The following is a 21,979-nucleotide window of genomic DNA, read 5'->3' as shown; positions in this document are numbered from 1 at the left end:
TGCCATAAATATATGCATCTCACTATTAACTTTCTCCAATATGCTTTTAATTTTTACTTACTTCATGTAGATATTAGTTTTATCTTATATATAAATAGAAGGTTCGTTATTTTTGTAATATGGATATATATTATAGCTTTATACTTATTATAAGTATGATTTACATAGTTATACATATATAATTTATAGTCTTTATGTTAAGAAGTGACTTTGTGATAGGAGATTATTAAAAAGAGGATGAAAGAAAAATTAAAAGTATGTTTCTTTCATTTGGGTTCAGGTTGCCTGTAAAAGAAACATAAGGACTTAGGTCTCTTTCTTATCTTAAAGAATAGGCTCGGCTTTTTGCCCTATCTCATTTGCTAATCAGTCCCACTGAACTCCTCTCATGCCCATTGAAGAAAATTGTATGGAGCTAGAAGGTTCAGTTTTGCATTAGAATCATCTTTCCATATGAGAAATTACATCCCTGTTTATCATGAAGGTGGTTTGATTGCATATGGGAATTGGCTATCTTTATATGCAGCTACCCCCCATTGATCTTAATGGCATATGAAAATAGAAAAGAAAAACAGTAAAAATATATTCTTGACATTCAAAAGTTAAAATTTTCCTTTCCTTATTTATCAGTAGTAATTCTATTAGAATGTATTGTCTCTCGATGACAAGAAATGCCAGTGTTGATATCAGCTTATTTTCCTTTTAGCGTTTGTAATGGCTCTTCTAAATTATTCTCACAAATGTTCTAATCATTTGGAAAAACATGTGAAGGGATGAGAAGAAAGAATGGAGGGGTTTGACTTCAGAGTTTTCTTTTCAAACAGATGAGTGAAATGTGGTGGGCAGTATTACAGTAACTGGGCTTCCTGGCCTGAAGCAAGGCTGCTGACTGCATTTTGGCCTATCACAGCACTGCATCTCTTCAGAGGTCTGTTAAGCTTGTCAAACTTGTCTACACTATTTAAGCAGAAGACAAGAAGGACAGGAGAGAAAAATATGGGAATAGGGACCAATTGCTGCATGAAAAGAAAAAAAGAGCAGAGATTTAAGACTCTTTAAACATATGTTTAACATATTCATCCTCTTTATCTATATTGAACATGTTAAGCATTGGCATCCTGATGGGGTATTGGGCTATTTTTACAGCCACTTTCTTTGGACTTCAGAGACAATTTGTTTGCTCTTACAAATTCAGCGGATCTTGCCACTTGCAAAATTGGTGGTGCTGGTGGACATAAGTCTGCAATGTGTGCTTGCATCCCAGAGAGCCAACCATATCTTGGGCTGCATCAAAAGGAGCGTGGCCAGGATGTAAAGAGAGGTGATCCTCCCCCTCTTCTCCACGGTGGTGAGACCCCACTTGGAGTGCTGTGTCCAGCTCTGGGGCCCCTAGCACAGGAAGGACATCATCCCGTTGGAGTGAGTCCAGAGGAGGGCCACTAAATTCAGTAGAGAAGGTGGAGCACCTCGCCTATGAGGAAAGGCTTAGAGAATTGGGATTGTTCAGCCTGGAAGAGAGGAGGCTTTGGAGTGTCCTAATTGAAATTTTCCAGTACCTGGGGGGAGCCTACAAGAGAGCTGGAGAGAGACTTTTAACAAGGGGGTGGAATGACAATACAAAGCCAAGTGGTTTCAGACTGAAAGAGGGTAGCTTTAGATAGGATATGAGACAGAAACTCTTTGCTATGAGGATGGTGAGGCATTGGAATAGGTTACCCAGAAAAGCTGTGGATTCATCATCCTTGGAAGTGCTCAAGATTGGGTTGGATGGATCGCTGACCAGCCTGGTCACATGGAAGGTGGAAGGTTTCCTTGCCTAAGTGCATGTCCATTTTTTGATCAAAGAATGCACACCACTAAAAGAAAGACATGGAGCTGCTGTCTTTATTAGCTTAAAATATTTTCTTCACATTTGATTTGAAGTTTTAGAAAGAAGTAACAAAGACTTAGAATGTAAATTGCTGTCTTGCCAAAAAGGAAATCCTGTTTCAGTTGAACTGTTGAAGTGGGTGTTGGTCTTGTTGTTCCTTAAGTAGGTTTCAGTGGGCATTTATACAAATATAAACTATGTATTTACACAAATAGAAACTATATTCTTATAGTCACATAACAGCAGGAATTTTGACTGCAGTTCAGCAGAGTTAAAAGCAAATATTAAATGTCACACAGTCTATTACAGTAACTGTCTAATGTGACTATACATACAGATACCTTATTTACGTTTTTGTACAGAAGAATAATTGTAGGAGTAAGGTGGTGTACAGAAACGAACTGTGACCAATGGCTGTTGGACTACTGAGAGTTTTAGTTCAGTAGTGCACCTCTGGAGCAAATCTCCTCATCTGCACTTTTCTTGATGTTGCAAAGCCATCTTCTTGCATGCAAAGTAGACATATGTGGTGAAACTAAACTGCAAGAAAAGTGCAGTTTAGAAGACAAAATTATAACTACTTTGTAGATTCTGTATATTTCGCGTGTTTTAATTCACTGTAACCTCTTTCTCAAAATGTTTCACTTGTGACTTTGAATCTTTCCACTGAGTGATGAAGCAGAAAACACTTGCATCTGCATTCTTTAATTTTGGCTTGAAATAAGCCCAATGTCATATGCAGCACATTTGCAGTGTTTCTAGGTGGTTATCAGCATATGAAATAAAGATTAAAAAACCAAAACAGACAAGAGAAAAATCTGAACCCACCAAGCATTAGTATTAATCTAGGCTTACTTTCTTTTGCTTTGTGAGGGGTTTTTTTTAATAATGCTCCACAATATTTTCTTTTATGCCAATGTAGCAGAAAGGAAAATTAGATTTTTTTCTGTCTCTAACCCATTTAGTATTCCGTGAATGAATTCAGAATTGATTTTGATATGAAAAGTAAAAGGGCTATTATGTAATTTTTTTGATTGATTAATTAAATACATGTTAAGGATGTCACATTATGAAACCTTTCACTTTGGAAATATTCTGAAACTATAAAAATTTGTAAAATTTGTCTCAGTCTTTCTTTCTGGGATTTCAATGTAGTGTTTTCTGGAAACCAACAAAAAATTGTGAGACAATTTGAAATCTTACATGATCTTTTTTTCTCTTTATTCATTGTCATTAGCTTGAAGTTTTAGATTTATTTAATCTGAAAACCAATTACGGGAGCAATTGATTCAAGCCTTATTGTAAGATAAATAAAAATTGTAATCAGTCTTGAAATATCTATATGGACTTGGAAACAAAAACCCCTCTTAGGTAAGTTTCGATATATGCAGGATTACAGACTGTAAAACATCTTAGTGAAGTTTTGACATATTATATGTAGGATCAGAAATATTCATTGGCATGTTTTGTGGCCTGTTTATCAGCATTTCGTAAGGATGCATTATTGGGATACAACTCCGCACTGGGCTTATTTTCAGGCTCCAGATTTAAAATGCAAAAAGGTAAATCCTGCAGTGTTTAAACATACTAAATGTAAATAAAAGGACTTGACAAGGCAGATAAAATTCAGTAAATCACTTGTTCCTATGATTGGACTATGATTTGGATTTATTTGGAAAAAAATGCTATGCATTTAGGAAAGAAAGAAGGCAAAATACTTAAAGGAAGGATCCATGTAGAAGCTGTGGCAACCTTTTTATTTTTTCTCTCTTTTAATGAGAAGGTTACTGAGTAAGTAGGAGAGTGAATATGGAGTATAAACTCAGTGCTTTTTACTTTTCAAAAATTTAGTTGGAATAATGTGTATCTTGCCACTGAGGACTGTCTGGAACACACATCTGTGTTAAACATTGTCTCAGGGTTGTCTTATTTACATTAGTTACCAAAGACAAAATTCTCTGTCAATTTTGCAGAATAACTCTAAGCAGGGGCAGAGAGAATATATGTACTTCTCCTTATCAGTTCTGACCTTTCTGAAATTTTAAGGCTGATGTAATTTCAGAAAAAGCGTTTATATGAACTAATTAGGTGACATTTATATGAACTAAAGGTGACATTTAGATATGACATGATAAATGATGGTATTTCCAAAACCCACTTAATTTATGTCGCAAACCTGTTAGTATTTTCATTTGTGTCTCTATATGCAGTGTGAGAAGATCCTGAAGTAGGTTCCAGTTTGTGTTAGATTCATATATATGTATTTTCAGTGGGCTTCCTCAGAATTTACATTGGTCTGACATTAGCCAGAGCAAATTTCAGTCTCAAAAAAATCCCAGGCAGGACTCCAGACTCTTCCCTTTAAACCCTTGTGATGATATAAACTTACTGACTTCCCTGAAGTTGATATGAATTTACATTCAATTTTTTTGCCTTCTGAGTGAAGATTTTTTTTAATATGTAAGAGTATATGTCACATCTAGCTGTTAGGTGTTAAGTATACAGTATATACTGCAGGTCCTTTCATGCTAATTCAGTGTAGCCAGTAGTGGGTGTGACAATGAGGTGTTACTGATGTAAAGAGATCAAAAAGTGAACTGTACCAAGTCACTGCGTGATTCATTTGCTCTGGTGTGGCAGCAGCGGAGATGGGGACTGGTCTGGCATCTTGGGGCTCCTCATTTGCTGTTTCTTACCCAGCACCCTCTTTACCCCACTGGCTCACTGCAGGGGCTCCTACTGGTTTTGCTAAAAGTTGGACTGAACATGACACACAGGTTGGCTAAGTTTTATTAGAGTGCACTTTCTAGCCAATAGCAATAAAACTAAAGTGAGTGAAACTGGGAAAAAAGAGGAAGGGAAAAAGTCTGTGCAAGTCATACCATAAGGGAAAATCACCTGTCATTCTCAAGAAGTTTATTCGTTTTGGAGAAAAAATGCCAATATTAAAGATGACAGATGATGACAACTGATTTATACTGCAACTTTTGTGGTATCTTACATCCTTATGTGTGTACTTTTAAGAAGAGATATGAAATATATGAATTCTCTGCTTTGGTTCATCTAAAGTTCAAAAAGGTAGAAGGAGCCGACATTTCAAAGAAATACTTCAGTCCAGAGATATGCTGAGAGCACAGTGTATATCCTATCAAAAGGGTAATCTCACATACTATTGTCTGTGTATCTCAAGTGTTTTCAAATATATAATTGAGTTTTGTAGCTGTTCCCCAAACTCAGCTCTTCTAATCTTGTCTGATTTCCCTGTTGTGCAACCAAACCAGAGCACTGGGAAGACACAGAGGGACTTGTGACAGCCCAGGGGTAATTGATCAGGTGCCTTCTTTCAGAGTCTGGGGAAGGATGTAAATGGCAAAACAACATCAAGGTGGAGAATGATGCTTTTGAGTCTTACTTGTTTTTACAGCTTCAGGATTTTCCCAGGAAAATTGGTCCTAGGGACCCTTTTGAATAGCAATGATTTTTGCATAATTCTCTTTTGCTGACTTTGCTGAGATTACTGCTGAGAAATTTTTCATATTTTAGAGTGGTCTCATCACTAATAGGAATTTGCACATTGTCAGAGATACGTACCCTTGAAGTACAATGACCCATGAAGAAATATAAGAGCAGCAGTAAGAGCTTGAAATATAACCATCACTACATGAAAAGCCAGAGATAAGTGTGAAGGATAGAGTTGGTAAATTCTTTACCCACAGAGAAATGTCTAAATAATGAGGTGTTTTCAAACTGAGCCTTCAGGTTCTATTAAGTATGAGAATTCCACCCTCTGTCTAGTTTTAAGGAATTATTTTCTGTCACCTCTTTCTCAGAGCCCTCTCTCCCCACACCCTTCTGCCAGCAAACTGAAAATGGACTATTCAGGTTGATTTGATTTTTTGTGTTTTCCTTACAGAGAATTTCTATCCTATTATCCACTGTTGGTGCAGCGAGCAAATATCCAGTCAAGATTGCGAAGACAATAAAATAAAAGGCTTAGCTATTCACCAAATCTTTATCTAATTGAAATGATACATGGCACAACTTAAATTTCACTAATGTAGCTGCAGTCAAAGATTTTTTGCTAAGCATGGCTGACACACAAATGTTTAATGGAGTAGATTTTGTTTGTCAGAAATGTGTGTCTTGCTCCAGCAAAAGGCTCAAATGATTTTGCCAGGATGTAGCCATGTGACTAAATGTTGTTCTCTGTTTAATACCTAAGCAATTCTCAGTGCCTTTTTTGTTTTGTCTTGTTTTCAATCCACTTTCAGCTTGTGTATTCTTGCCAACACAGAAGTTGCCAGCAACTCTGAATTCCCAAATTTTAATTTAGTTCAAGTGCAAAGTAGCTGTTAATAATGACTTCTGGATTTGAGGAATGTAGCAGATTGTTTTAATTATCCATGCTAATTTACTGAATGTGCAAATTAATATGTTTTATTTTGCAAAACCTTAAAGAAGGCAGTAAAGTTAATGGTAAACATATTATATTTTCATGTATGCCTTTTTTTTTTTAAAATGCATCAGAAATTGGAAATGAGAATAAATAGATTTCTTATTGCGAAATATTTCTATGATCTGACATTCTTCTTACCAACACATCGCTATTAAATATACATTTATGTGTGAGTTATGTCCATAATATATATTACATTTCACAGCTTGAGCAAGAAGGGGTTAGGATGGTCATTGAATGCAAAAATAATAGTGAAATACTCAATTTTAGTTAGATTTTCATTTAAAAATACTTCAGTAGAACAAGAGGAATGTACTGAACTGAAATTTTCTTGTAAGTGTTACAAATTATTAAAAATAGGTATTTAGGATGCATTCTCTGTCTTAGGTAATGTATGCTAACAAATTTGCTATTCTGAAGATAATACTGCATTAGTAAGTACTTGTATCTAGTACAATTTGATAAATTCAGATTGCTTTAAAAACTACGTTGCTTGCAAAGATATTACCCAAGCCATGTAGTTGATGTTTTTAAAAACTTATTTCAGAGGCATGTAGAAGAGTTGTTGGAACACTGAGGAGAGGTACATAAGTACTTTCCATGCACATCCACTTTTCCATCCGTGCTCAGAAGCAGCCAAGAACCAATTCAGCTCTAAAACCAAGCTTCTGACTTGCTCTGATTTATTCTGACTGATGTAATAGTTATGCTAGTTTCAAGTCAAATATGGACTTGAGTGCATATATTGAGGGAGCTGGAGTTGTTTAGCCTGGAGAAAAGGAGTCTCAGGGTGACCTTACCACTCTCAACAACTGCCTGTAAAGAGGGTGGAGCCAGGTGGGGGTTGGTCCTCTCTTCCAGGCAATCAGCGACAGGATGCAACAACACAGCCTCAAGCTGTGCCAGGGGAGGTTCAGGCTGGACATCATAAAGAATTTCATCATGGAAGGGGTTGTTAAACATTGAAACAGACTGCCCAGGAAGTTGGAGTCACTATCCTGGAGGTGTTCTAGGAACGACTGGATGTGGCACTCCGTGCCATGGTGTGGTTGACAAGATGGCAATGGGTCAAAGGTTGGACTCAGTGATCTTAGAGGTCTTTTCCAACCTAAATGATTCTGTGATTCTCTGACTAGAAATTTCCCAACCAGCCATTAAGGCAAGTCTTGGGAGATTTCTGCTGGTGATTGGGGAAGAAGATTATACTATGGTGTGACTACTGTAGTAACTTTGTCACCTTCCCATCTTTTTAAAATGATGAGAGGCAAAGACAGTGGCAGTGGAATTTAAAGTGATGTAAAGATTTTAATGTACTTTTTAATGTGATTCCTAACATTCTTGCAATGTTTTTCACATGCAAATGATGCCTGCAATCCAATCTTCTGGCAATAACAAGACACAACAATTTATCTTTTAACACAACAATTTAACATAATTATCGGTGTTCATAGCATATTATTTTCAGATAAGATTATTCTGTTAGATTAGTTTCAAACAGAGTAGGTGAGCTTTTGTCGCCTTTTCCCTGTCAAGCCTACTCATCATCCATGTGAATGAAACTCAAAGAAAAGCTTTTGAAACTCTTCTCAAAATGGCTATTTCTTTTCTTTGTGCATGCATATGGCATTCAATGTTTGAATCAGCTGTTACAAGTCACTGGGCCCAAGACTGACTTTAAGTGACCACTAAAGGTTGTTTGAGTGTTAAAGTATTTGGCTGAAGACATGAAAAAACAGATTCACTAGTTATTTGAGAAATATTCCACATAAATTTTCGGAATAAATTTTCACGATGGCCCTCACATAATGTCTTTCTAAATTTCAAAATGGCATTGCATCAAATGCAGTGCTTCACAATTTGGTTCAAAAAGTCTTTTGCCATGTAGCATAGAGTTGGTATTGTTTGTTGGTGTAAAAGGGAAAATTGACTTTTTCCTTCTGGTTTGAAAGGAGGAGTTGGTTTACATTAGACTGGTCTAGAAATCATCATTCATAAATTATTTTCCCATTTATAAAATTGTCCATTATACTTGTGGAAATTTTCCTGGTGAAGCCCACATAAGGTCAGGTGTTTAATAATCCTGGTGAAATATATCTGTACCTTATGAACGCTGAGTTCTCTTCCAAGTGATGTTGCTTCTAGCTCAACCTGTGACTCTTAATTGGATTCTCTTCTGTATTTAATCACAAACAATAATTAGGCAATTGTTATCTATTTCCTAGATCCATCTTATGAGGATTTGATGATTCTGCAGTGTCAATGTGTGTTATTAACAATAGTTAATAACTGTGCCACTAGTAAAGTTGTTTCTGCAGTAAAAAAGGGGCAGATGTTCTGAGCGAGCAGATTCTGCTTTATTTCCTAATTGTGTAGTCTCAGTTCCTGAAGAGGTAGATGGTGAACTTTAAGAACTAGAAATAATTAATTTGTCTTCAGTAACATCATGTAAAGGCAAGGATGCTCTGTGGTCTCAGCAGCACCGACACCTTCAAAGCAGTCTTGGGTTTCACAATACAGGTATTCAGCTATGCTGAAGTCTGGTATTTTTTGCCTGTCACCCATCCCTGTGTTACCACAAAGCTGTTGGCGCAGCTATGTGCTGAAACAGATTGGAAAAGTGATTCATCTTTTTTTCTTGTGAGAGGCAGAAAAAGGAGGAAAGGAAATTACCAAGAGATGGCCTAATGTTTTATATCATAGATCATAGTTCAAATTTTTCTGTAGGCATCCAGAGAGATTGCTTGCTGGTTATAACCTCCATTTGACAAAAGTGATATAAGTTATAATTTTTAAAGTATTGTTCAGAAGCATTTTGCAATTAGGTCTGGAATTGAGTGTGTGAAGTTAAAAAGTGGTTAAATGCTGTGAACACATTTCTCCTCATATAAAAATGTACCGTTTCCCCACTGTAACATACCCTTCACATTGTGAGTAACTCTGCTGCAGACATTTAATACTAAAGCTGCTGTTAACCAAACTGACAGAAAACTGTTTTCAGACATGGAACAGTACCAGCAAAAGTTAAAATCAATAAAACCCTTTGAAGCTTTGTAGTGCTCATAAAAAATGTTAATACCTTATGTACCACCAATTAGCACTTTCTTTTGTAAGGAGAAAAAAAATCCATTGTTAAACAGAGATCTTTCTAAGTTCAGTATCTCAAGGCTGTATTTTCATAGTCATTAGTAACTGATCTGTTCCCTACAGGGTACCCATAAATACCATTCTGCACCAAGAGGAAGCAAACTCTTGTTTGTTTCTGTTCACATTTTTCAACCTATGTTAAAAGGAGTTTCTACCACCTTTATCATTGTGTACATCAGAACAGTACAGTCAGCATGTAGGAGAAAAGTGAAACACATGGAATTGAAAGCAGGAGGTTAAACATAGTAGCCTAAGGCATTTCTAGCCCAGAAATGAGCATCTCACATTTTGCGGAGTCAGATGCTTAGCAAAAGTTGACATCAAACAGGGAGCTCTGAGAGGGCTGTATGAAATGTAAGAGAGAAAAACACTTCATGGCTTCAGGGAGTACAGGCTGGGTGTGAAGGCAAGCTCTTGTCAGTGCTTGCCCATGTATTTCTCAGGTTCATTTTAGTAGTTTGCCATGACCTGTTGTGTGTATTTGCCTGTTGATCCCACTTCAGAAAGCAAGTTGCAGTCATGCCTTTTTCCTGCAAATTTCCACTGGTACTGATACTCTGTGAAAAATGGAGAAGCTGCTGCCTGTAGTAGTGTTCTCCATGCTGGAGAACTGGAAGAAGAGACCAAGTGGTGCACTCTGTAAGTGTCTGTAACTGAGCAGGCATTTCAGCTCTACAAGATCTGTAGAAAGTGAAGACAATATTTTTCTAACATGCTCTTTGATATGCACAGTGCTGTGGAACAAAGAGAGATTTAATATGAGGCATTCAGGTACGGGGGTAATAAATTTTTTTTTTTTTTTTCTGCAGTAGTTGAAATGGATTGAAAATCTGATGCAAGGAATTAAAAATCAATTAATTTGTATAAAATCAATCATGGCAATAGTATCAACTGGTACTATGAAGTGATCAATAACAGTATATCAATTTTCAGTTGATACTAGTAACTTGTTACTAGTATCTTTTTGTTAAGTGCCTTAATCGTCTTTAGACGCAAAAAAATCAGTCCATTTTTAGCAGAAGTGGACTTGCTTTTGTAAAAAAAAAAAATTCTCACACATATTTCTTGTATTTTTGAAGTGTGTTAATTTAAAATTAGTTAGAAATATCAATGTTTGGATGTCAATTTTTTCCTGAAATTAGTATTGGAGATAGATGTGAACAAGCATTTTTGCACGGTTTTGCCTTGCTGCTTACACTAGATGTGTTTGGGAAGAGTTGTTTTGATTTCTTGTAAGAGATTTAATTGCATGCAATGGATGACATGGACTGGAACAGGAAAAGAAATGTGAGAAGACTCTCAAACAAAAAAAAAGGTCAGCTAGGTGACTGGCTTGTTCACAGCTTTCTAATGTTTTCTGATTCTTCAGCAAATTCTTCTCTCAGACCAACTCATCTGATTTTTATGACTTCCTTTAGAATAAGTCTCCTCAGGCATTTTAGTGACACCTAGTAGTTCTTTCTGATCCACTTTGCTGTTTTGCTTTTATTCACGAGCCTTTCCTTGGCAAGGTATACTAATTCCTATATCTCAATTTTTCTGTGAATATATGAGAACTCGTGCAAATTTAAACATCTTGTCAAGATTTATCATATTATCATCTGAGAGAGCAGATGTATTCCCTATAACTTAGATTATATCTTCTTACCTTAATTATTAATTTTCCAAGGAAGGTTGTTTTATTTTTCTTTCTTCATTGTTTTTATGACAGGTCTGTGAAAGCAAATAGCATATCGAGTTCTCTATTCAAGTGTTATAAAACATTAGTAATCTGTAAATATCCTTGACTAAATTTATTAATTTTTGAGCTTTCTTTTCTCTTTCCTATGCTTATATCAACACTGATTCCCAGGGTTTTTCTCTACAGGCTTTCACAGTCGTAGTTCACAATTTACAGTGTGCCTCATCACCTGGTTTATGTCCTCCTTATCATATTTTATAAGGGACATATGCAGAAGTAAATAACTAGCATATATACTGAAAAAGTAAATTAGAATAGAGGTAATGCATTAGCTCATCTCTCTCTCCATGGCACTGTTAGGGCAACTTTTTGAAATATGTCTAAATCCTCAGTGTCCTTTCTACTCCCTACTTGAAGGCAAAGGAAGGCTTAGCTCTGCTCTTGTTCTGATGGGAGCAATGGTGGTGGATCTTCATGATCTGACTGAGTTACAAGCCACTTCTTGGCCTTCTGAGGACACCTGGCAGTGAAAACTGTCTGGAGATAAAAGCAATGTACTGGTTTAGGTTTTCCTTGTTTTGAGATTGCTGTTTGCAAACCGTCTCCAGCACTTTCATGATGTTTATGTCCCTCTGCTTCCACCTTTCAAAATCTGCTTTCTTTCAAAATCCCTGTGAAAAGTCCCATTCAAATACAAAAGTTAAAAGTATAAATAATAAAATAGTCTGTGACATAAGAATTTCTAACACACCTTTTAAACATTTTTGACTTCCAGACTGCTGTGGCAATGATGCAGCAGTTCAGATGCTTCTTTTTGGTGAAAAAAGGTCATCAAAAGGGCTATCAAGAAATTGCTAAGGAGAGAAATAGCTTATAGAACTGAGATCTAGCAAGAAGAAGGATGGTGAACAGAGAACATCTCAGCAACAGGAAAGACAGAGAGGAAGGACATGAAAATGAAAAATAAATTATTTAGAGGCTGAAGGAGCAGCATCCACAAAAACGATAATGCTGCAGATCAAGAAAAATATGTTAGAAGATTGACATTTTGTTTACAGAAGTGGAAGGGAAAGTAAGTCAAAGACTGAAAGAAGTGTGAAAGAACACTTAGACTTCATTATTGCAGGTATTTTTATACATTATAATCTAGTTTCTCCTTTTCAAATGTGGCCTGAAATTTGTTTTAGTCAGGTTCAGGCCAAGAGCTGCTGGCTTTTTCTCTTTAAAGTGTTCTTCGAGTATTATAGCCTACTTAATTTTGTGAGGGAAAAAGGAGTGTTGTTGCTACGTTTCCTTACAACAGTGGGCCAGGCAGCAACAGGGTTGGTCATCAGTTTGCCATGAGCAAAAAAAAATATCTCCTCATGGGAGAAACTCAGTTGATCAGGTGTGCTAAAAATCATAACCAGAGGGAAGAAAAAGCAGAGTTGTACAAAGAAAATGTTGGCTCTGAAATCAAATTACATCAATCACAATGCATGTAGAAGTAACTTATGATTTGCATTGACTCTTGTACAAAAATTAGAGAGTGGTGGTTTGTTTTTTTTCCCTCCCATGCATTTTATAGTATTCCTTTACTTTATATAGCTACTGGACTATTTCAGCTATCGCTTTAGAAAATGCTGTTCTTTTCCATTTACTTCTGTTGTTTTATGACTTCTTATCCTACTTTAGAAAGAAAAACCAAACAAACCAAAAACAAAACTGATCCAAAAAGCCAAATCTACAGCAAACAAACAAACAAAAAACTCCCTCAAAATCCTATTCTAAAAAAATTCTGTTATCGAGAAAAGTGCTCTGCATTTTAGACTGCTATAACTCTTGACCCTGGCAAGTAACACTATTCTTTTATCTTATCTTGTCAGAGCTGGAGTAAGATTTGGTAAATACACAGAGATAATCTTTAAGCTGCCAGTATTTAATGATGATCCCAGGATTGCTTGGAACAAGAAAGATTCCAAAGAAATTGTCATCCTTTGTAGGAAAATACTTTTAAAATAGTCTTGTACACTACTTTTTATTAGATTAAGTGTGTAATCAGAAAACTTTTTTAGATCCATAACTTTGAGTGCTTTGAAGTCCCAATTCAAAGGGAAAGTTATCTGATTGTTTTAGAAATGAGTAGTAAAATATTGATGGAAATGCTGGTTCAAGGACAGAGCATGGGTTATGGACTGTCTCTTCGTCTGAGCTCTGTGTATATCTCTAGGAACGTGTAACAAGACAAATTCCCCAAGGCGACATTCTTCTGTTGTTAATGAACTTAAAGTAAGGTTACACAAACTGCTTATTTTGGATCTATGAACTGTAGAATTCAGTTGCAATTCCTTAGAAGGAATACATACTTTTATTAGGTTTTGTCAAATTCTTATAAAGTATGCAAAAGCTGAAGACAGTATAGCTTAAGAAGTCTCTTTTTAAATATATCTACATGTTTATAGGTGGTATTTCTGATGGTTGAGGAAAAAAGTTGTCTAGAACTTTCAAAATATGTTGTTAATCTGTCCATTTCACTACTTATTTATTACCTGCTTCTAAACCCAATACCGATCTTGTTCACAATACAGGTCCCCAGGCTCTAGTGAAAGAAAAAAACCCTGTTAATTTTTAACATTAAAACACAAAACTAATGCAAAGAAAAGCGAAATCACTCCCACCACATTTACCATTCCAGGTATTCATAATGTCCCAAAACTTAGCTGTGGTAATAAGCAAGTTAGGTTTACATTATTGCAAAAATATGTAACTAATTGGCAAAATTAAAAAAAAAAAAAAGCAACAAAACAAACATGTATTTTATTTGCTAATATCTGTTTAGGTTTAGATGCAAATCTGCTGTCCATGATTACTTATCCATTAATTTTCATCTCTTATTTCAAGCAGTCTTGTAAATCTTTTGATCAGGATATAACTCTGCAGGGATTGCCAGTTATCCTATCCCATGAGATGGTTTGTCCACCTTTTTTCCCTCTTGGATGGCAATCACAGGATGCAAATGGCAAGTTCTTGAAAGATATTTTCTGACATCTGGCTCTTGATGGGCTCCTTAGGCAGCTGGGTTCAATGCACTGGAAGAACTTCTGAGCTGTTCTCATAATTAAGTGACTGCTTGGCCTTTTAAATGTGTTTTCTCCAAGTGCCCTTTGGAAGTGAAATTATCTGCATGTTATACATTGCCAGAGAGCCCAAAGATGCAAATTGTTATACAGCTGGAAGCTGCGAATGTGCGGTGTAAATTGAATACTCTGCACATCCACAAGGCAGTTGGGTCGTTGTTGTGATAGCTGCTGTGTTTCACATCAGCATGGGAAAACCTCAAATACATGAGTTGTAGCAAATAATTTCACAAATTATTGGAAGAACATACCTCAACGTAGAGGCAAAGGAAAAGAAGGCTTAGACACTTTGACATTAAATTGGAAATGAATATTTGCTTTATATGTGAGTTTGTCTGTATGTTATTTTTTCTTTTTTAGGTATGCATTCTTGGGCTATAGTTCTGTATTACAAGTAGATTACTAGGGGTGCTATACAGTGGGATTTCAGGCACCCTGAATGAGAATGTTTATCTGTAAGTATAACTCAACCACATTTTTTTTTATGGTTTGGAGTTTCAGCTTCAAGTAAATGTCATGCTTACTATTCAAGACTGCAAAACAGCCTAGTATTAAATCACAGGTCACAGAATATTTTGAGTTCAAAGGGACCCAAAGGATCATCAGGCCCAATTCTTAAGTGAATGGTCCTTATGGGGATTGAACCCAAAACCTTTGTGTTATTAGGACCATGCTCTAACCAACTGACCCAATCTCAGAGGCTTTATGTTAACATTGGTAACAGGAAACCTAAAAATAGAAAGCATCTTCATTTTGTCAATTGAATTAAATTTTTGCCTAACCAAAAGTGGACTTGACAGCTACTTGTAAATAATTGCTTTCTGGGTTTTGCCACTGATCATTGTCTTAGATAATCAAGATTGTTGTCTTGATGAGTATTTGACAGGAAAAAAAAAAACTAAAGACGAAACTTGAAGTTTAGCTGCCACATTTAAAACAAAAAATTGAAAAAATATAGGGATAAACCCCTAACCACATCTCACTTGAACAACTGAGATGCTTTTCATTGTTTTTTCAAAATGCAGCATTTTTCTGCGTAAATCAAACCTGATTATAGCGAAAACCTAAAAAGCTCAAAAAATAATTTCACTTTCAATAAGCATATAAAACTGGAATATGTTAATATCTGCTTGAACTCTATTTGAAGAAATAACCTGGATTGAAAAGACTGCATATGGCTGGATTCTTTGAATTCCTTTAGCAATAAAAAGAACTTTAATCTTCCAAAAAGTAACAGTACAATGATGTTAGAATGTCTTCTTGTAAAAAGGAACTTGTTTTTTATTGATGCAAGTGAAAAAGATGAAACCCAGGAATACATTAGGAGGAGTGAGACCATTTTCTAATTGTCCTTTTTCCTTTTCTTGCTATAATGTTAGCATTTAAAGATATGTAAACCTGAGGTAGGAATGTGGTATATTTGTCATTTCTGAACAAGTAGAAGAACTTAAGTTTAATAACAAAAAAGGTTTTTCATAATTAAAATTCTTAAAAGATTTCAGTTGGATATTTCTCTAGTCAAATAGATAAAACACTCCTCAGAATCAGCTGAGATATTATGTACAGATTAAATTTCTTTCCCTTCTTTTCTTTGTTTTGATTTATTACTTTATTTGTATCTATATTTTAGTCTTGATATTGTATATTTGCTTAAAAGGGGTTTTTTAGACTTTTTTGGTTTTTGACTTGCATCTTTACAGATACGGAATTCCCAAGCAGCTGATCTTCTCATCCTGCATCTGGAAAATTAAAGTTAGTAGATACAATTAATGTGAACATAAGAAATTTTAGTGATTCCCTGACAGAAGAAAAATTTAATTTCCTAGGAGTGAATGAGTTACAGTTAAACATATTTTCAGATACGACTTGCAGGGCAATGTTCTGGAATATGCCACTGCAAAACATGTAGCAATCTTGCCACCTTCCAATTCTTTTAGGAGAATTCAGCAAACTAGTTTCTTAAACCAAGAGATAGAGGTAGATTGAAGAGTGTGTAGATCATGCACTGTAAGCTAGGGGAAAGCATTCCTGTGTTGAAGAAAGGCGAAAAAAGGCAAAGAAAGGGAAATAAAGAAAAGTGCAGCTGGAAATTCCTCTGTGAGGCTTTGTTTTGCAGCATGTGTGGTTCCTCTGTTACTATGGAACTAATCCTGGCTTGAAACTCGCTGGTCTGTGAGGAGCCCACCGGAACTGCTGTGCTGTACAAACAGGTTTGCATTAAGGATTGCAGGGTGTTTGGTGCACCAGAATTATTGCAGCAAAGCCTAATAATTCCTTTCTACACTATAATACTAATCGCCTAATCTTTCTGCTTCTGCAGTATTTGGTTGGGTTTTGGGTGAATTCTTTGGGTTTTTTCTTTCCCTAAAAGCTTTTGTGTCTAGGAATGAATAAGTATGAATGCTATGCATAGATTTATTATAAAATTTCATCAAAATAATATTTTAAGAAACAGTGACCTTAATTCTTCAATTTGAGCACAGTACATTTAGAAGTGGAAGAGAGAGACTCCTTTCCTTGTGTCTCTTCCTTTTGGGATGAGCTTTGGCTTGAGTAGAGTATTTGGGTTGCAGCAGTTTAGTAACTGGGATTACTGTGAGGTGAGGATATGGGCAAAAACCTACCTCCAGAGGCAGTGGAGTATGATGATGAACTTTTTTTCTGTAATCTAATGTGGATTACGAGGTTTTTAATAATCTCAAACTTGTGAGAAGAAAACTACAGTGAAGCCCAGCAAGTCTGCTCTACCATTTGGTAGGTACTGTTGCACTGTTAAAATGACGAGAAAGCAGCTGGGGAAGATACTTTGCTCAGAGTGGAGTTTCCCCCCTTCCCCCAAATCAGGTGCATCCTTCTTCACTGAGGTATAAAATCCTAGGGAAAAGGTCGTGTCCTAACAGGCACAGATTGGTTGCACATCAATTTGCTGGAGAGACTATCATGAGTTTACTGAGTGGTTTGAATGCTAGAACGTTGTAAAAAAGGCTTCTTTTAAGTAAAAGTAATTGTCAAAGTCATGTCCACTATAAAATTCTGTTCTCTGCATGAGGGCAAATCTCTTTCTCATCTAACTTTTCTTTGAAATTCACCTCACTTGTCTTTGCAAGTACACAACCAACAGCTACTCTCCCTCTGCCTGAAATAAGATGATACCACCAGGTTGAAGGCTTATAAACCCCACCTGGGAGCTTGCATTGCTGGACCCTTACTATTACCCATCATGGGTTTCCTTACACTGCTTTCTTCTCTTTCAGAGTGTTAGGCCTTTAAATATATGGCATTTTTACATCTAATGCATATACAACAGTGTTTGAGGCATCAACACAATTTTTATAATTTCATACTGCTTTTTGAATTTACAGTCTTATTAAAATATTCCCAGTTGTTCCTTTCATTTGCTGGGCTGAGAAAGAGCTATTTTCATACTGTGTAGCCATACAAATAGCAGGACCTTGAAAGGTTGACTTGTTTGATATTATATGGTAGGGAAAAAAAGTTTTGTAGATGGAATTTATTTATTTGCTGCAAGGTAATAAAGACTGTCCTTGAAAATTACTAGCTGTTAAAGAACCACCCTGCGATTTGAACTGGTATTGCCATTAAATTAGCTCCCCATAAGAAAACTGTACTACTTAAAGGAATAAATGACACCAGAAGCTGTTTTCAGCAGTGCTTTGCCAAGCAGTCTTCCAGAGCAGTACCAATATTGAGCAATTAGGAATGCTTGCTTGTTTTTGCTTCATGGGCGTTGACACTGGATTTCTTTCATTGATTTAATGTAGAACAAGATTACGACCTTATTCCTGGACTGTAAAAAAGGATATGAAGAAAATTTTTTTTCTTCTTAAAAAAAAAGGAATATGATAACATTCAGAGTTGAAGCAGCTGCTGTTCCTGTCTGTAACCAATATATTTGCTTGGCTGGCAGCACTGTTTTAAAAAAATAGGAGGGCATGAAGTACTATCTTAATGCCTGTTGAAGCTAAACTATGCTTTACCAAGGTTTACAGAGGAAGATATCTGCAGGTCAGAGAACCTGTGCTGAAAGAAAGGTGGCATGAGTGGTGCCTAAAGGGTGATATTGTAGCTTCGTGTTCTCAGAATAATCCAGTCAGTGCAAGGACAGTCTCTTTCCTGTGGAAAAGGATGGCTAAGGGATGCATTATATTTGGAACAGACATGCAGAGCAGCACCTTGCTCTCCTCCCTGTTTCAGAGCTCAGTTCAACAACATGCTATTCTTGGTAGAGTTCTTGTGAAAACCAAAGTTTAGCCATGACTCCTGAAGCAAACTGATTTCTCTACTGACATATGTTTACAAAGATTGGTGGCATGATTTTCTCTCTATCTAACGTTACCTGTTACATAGTTATATACATCAGACTCATTTCCTCATTGCACATTCTTAATGCTTAGAGTTTTGTTCATAAATGCTGCTAATTAAACAGCAGCTAGACAAATCAGGTAGAAATACAGGAATTAATGAGTGAGTTTAGTTACTTTGGTGACTTAGAAGTTTAGTTAGCAATCAATGGATTTCAGACCATTTTCAGATGGCTGGGAAGAGGGTGATATTTTCTGGCTTGAAAAATCTTCAGACCTTGAGTGTATCGCTGCTGTATAAGAAGGAAAGGGATAGATTTTTACTCAGACTCTTGACTTAGTTTTGGGCAGAATCCAGCTTGCCTAAAGTTACCTGTCTAGGTGTTGGATATTTAATCTAAATTAGCCAGTGGGCTTTTTTCCTATGATCCTGGGGAGAAGCTCCAGCAAAGAATGATTCAAATCAGAATAAAATAAATAGTTAAGTTACATGGTATCAACAGCCCTCTTCAGGGCATTTCTTATATCTCTGGGAAATTAAGCCATAGGGATATTGCTGATGGAAAAAAATGGAGTGTTTTTTAGAATTGATGCAGTTATCATTTTTGTATCATTGGAGTGGTATTATTCCTCCTGAATGCAGTTAATTCGAAAGTTACCCATACTAACACATTTTTGGCAAGAAAAAACAAGGCACAATGAGTTCTGTTGGTTATTCTGCATTGGTATTTTTTTATACTAATGTAAGACTGGGCTCAGCCTTGAGGGTTTTCACTCCTCTTTGATAATTTTTCCTTTTGCTGCATTTAGAAAAATAGCTGAGATTTCTGTCTCATTTTCTGTAATGTCAGCAAGACGCATAATTTCTGTAATTACGTTGTTAGCTTGTAATAAATCAGGACCTTACTTGACTTAAGAACCTCATGAAGATGATCGCAGAATTTTTGTCTGTAAAGTCTTTATTAAGTAATTTAAAATCTTATCCCAGTGAGAGCCCTTGCTTGGGCTGATGGTTTGCTAATATTATGTTGCCTTCCAGAGGCAGAAAATATCATAAAATAATGCTGCTAAAGATCTTAATTGTCTCAATACATCCTGGTGTTCTTTAATGCCTCTAAATTAATTAAGCAATTTAATATTTTTATTAAGTCTTGAATTGCATTACTTTGGCAGAAATGTAAAGCTAATATGATTGTGTACCATAGGAATGGAAGTACCTGTGTTTTTAAGGATTGTTCCCCAACATTGCAATTATTAGTAAATTTCTAGTTCAGAAGGTTCATAAAGCATTTCACTGGTATGTTCCTGGTGGCCACTGAATATGTAACTTAAAAGGTCAAAAGCACAATTACAGGATACTTCAGAAAAAGAGTATAAGAAATGAAGGTTATTGCCAATGGCTTAAGTGCCTGTAGAAATGGAAAATATGTTAAATAAAACATATTTGTAGGAAAAACACTGCTTCTCATAGTCCAGGGAAAGACAATAATAAAGCCAAACACAGCAGTCCCTGCCAATCTAACCAGATTTTCTTCTTACCTTCAGATTCAGCTGTTGGCTTAAAGATAGTTTAGTTTAGTTTTTACAGAATCTAGCCAAGTACCTGATTTTAGTATTGCTGGTAGGTAGCATTGGTTCACATCACTTTGGGATTGCTCTGGTACAGTTAAGCTTTCCTTGATGACGAAAATGGTTTTCCAGTATATTTCCACCTCCGCCTGTAACAGGAAAGAAAACAGGTATGAGTCCTCTCCCCAGTTTCTAAGGCATCTAATTTTTCTGGAATATTTAAAAATCTAAGTCACCTCCAGTTATATCATCTATCAGAAGCAGCCCATCATTTTCTTTGCCTTCCAAAGCATCACTGGGAAAACTGTATATACAGAAAAAACAGAGTCATTATGCTTTAGGGAATGTCACTTCTTCTGTGAATGTATAGAAACAACACTATCTCTTTGATTAAATTGAAATGCAGACTGAAACATGCATGGGCAAAACCCATGTTTATTCCAGCTAGAAAATGTGGCTGGGGTTGCCATCAGTTCTCAAGAGAAAGGTGTACTTTTACATTTTGTCTAGGTGACAGCGCTTCCATTGCTATAATGCCTGTGAAATCACAGAATAGCACAGCAGTGCTGCCTGGCAGGAGTGATTACAGTGAATCAGTCAGAAGTGCCTGCTCTTATGATACCACTTGTGGACGTCAAAGCCTACGTACAGCACACAAACCTTCTGGTCTGTACTGATCCTCTGTCCCCTGGTTAGGGTATAGGTCATCCTACTGCTTTCATAGATATATCCCATTAGAGCTTAATCTCATGTACCACCGAGTTTATATACTTCTGGAGTCATTTACAGTGTTTTACTCATATTAACTCATCTGAGTAAACATATATCAACAACAGATGTTGATTACTACTGCCCTTGGTAGTAATCAGTCCCAAGCTTTTCCTAATACTCAGAATTAAATAAATCCTGAGCAAAGCCAAACCTGTATTATCTGAGCAGAGGAGTTAAAGCGTGGTAGCAAAGCCACTGGCTTATTTTCCCTGCGCTGTCTAGTTTTAGTAGTGCATTGGGATGATACAGTATACTTTGTAATTTTGGGGATCTGATTTGTTGATTAAGTTTTGAATTTAATGACAGAATGTGGCATGACACAAGAGTCTCATGTCAGAGCTTTTATCTTTCCACATGTCATTCCTTTCTTTTTTTTTTTCTTCCTCATCCCTTCTCCCCACCAGGCAAAAGCTGTTCAGGTTTTTATTTTGTATAAACAAACAAACCAAAGAAAAATTCAAGATACTGATAAAGAAATGGCTGAGCTGCTTTTTCCAGTACTGAAGTTCTATATACTAATTCAATACACAATTAATAACAGATCTTTAACATCAGCTGCACAGAGAACCATTCTGCAAGTGATCTTAAGAGGTTAACAGGTTTTTAGACATGAGCAAAGGCATGTTACAGTCCCAAAGCATACTTAAAATGTTCTCCCATAGGGGGTCAGGACTGCTTTCCCACATTGAGCCTTTCTCTTGGTTTTTGCTCCTCCAGGCGCAGGGGGACAGGGACAGGGGTTGTGGTCAGGCTCCTCTCTGCCTCTCCTTCTTTCTCATGCTGCTCCCTGTTCCAGCCTGAGGCATCCACAGGCTGCCTTCAAGATGAACCTGCCTGGGCTCTCCATGGGCCACGCATCCCACAGAGCACTGCTAGTACAGCTGCAGAACTCATCCGTACCCTTGCAGCCAGCTGGAACAGATTGCACCTGGCATGGGGCATCCTCTGCCTCTCTTCACAGAAAGTCCTGCAGCATGGACTGGGAAGCCCAGAGCAGAGGTAAATCCAAGGCTTCTTAGCTGATTTTATTTCCGTGTTTCAAGTGGCATT

The 21,979-nt window shown here is 36.5% G+C and overlaps 1 protein-coding gene and 1 long non-coding RNA gene across 3 annotated transcripts in view; one reads left to right on the top strand and one right to left on the bottom strand.

Annotated features, from left to right (window-relative positions):
• Nucleotides 1-21,979, top strand: part of CHRM3 (cholinergic receptor muscarinic 3) — a 272,159-nt gene that overhangs the window by 120,351 nt on the left and 129,829 nt on the right. The gene's annotated exons all lie outside the window — the stretch shown is intronic.
• Nucleotides 1,867-20,729, bottom strand: LOC116440890. The gene is made up of 4 exons (XR_004238796.1): nt 20,658-20,729; nt 20,395-20,462; nt 20,193-20,307; nt 1,867-13,729 (listed from the first exon to the last, which is right to left on the bottom strand). It is a non-coding gene; the product is annotated as an uncharacterized LOC116440890 (long non-coding RNA).

Source organism: Corvus moneduloides, chromosome 3, assembly GCF_009650955.1.
Source record: "Corvus moneduloides isolate bCorMon1 chromosome 3, bCorMon1.pri, whole genome shotgun sequence".
In the NCBI taxonomy this organism is placed as follows: Eukaryota; Metazoa; Chordata; class Aves; order Passeriformes; family Corvidae; genus Corvus; species Corvus moneduloides.
Note: the sequence above shows the minus strand (reverse complement) of the source record. Positions and strands in the feature narration are given on the sequence as shown.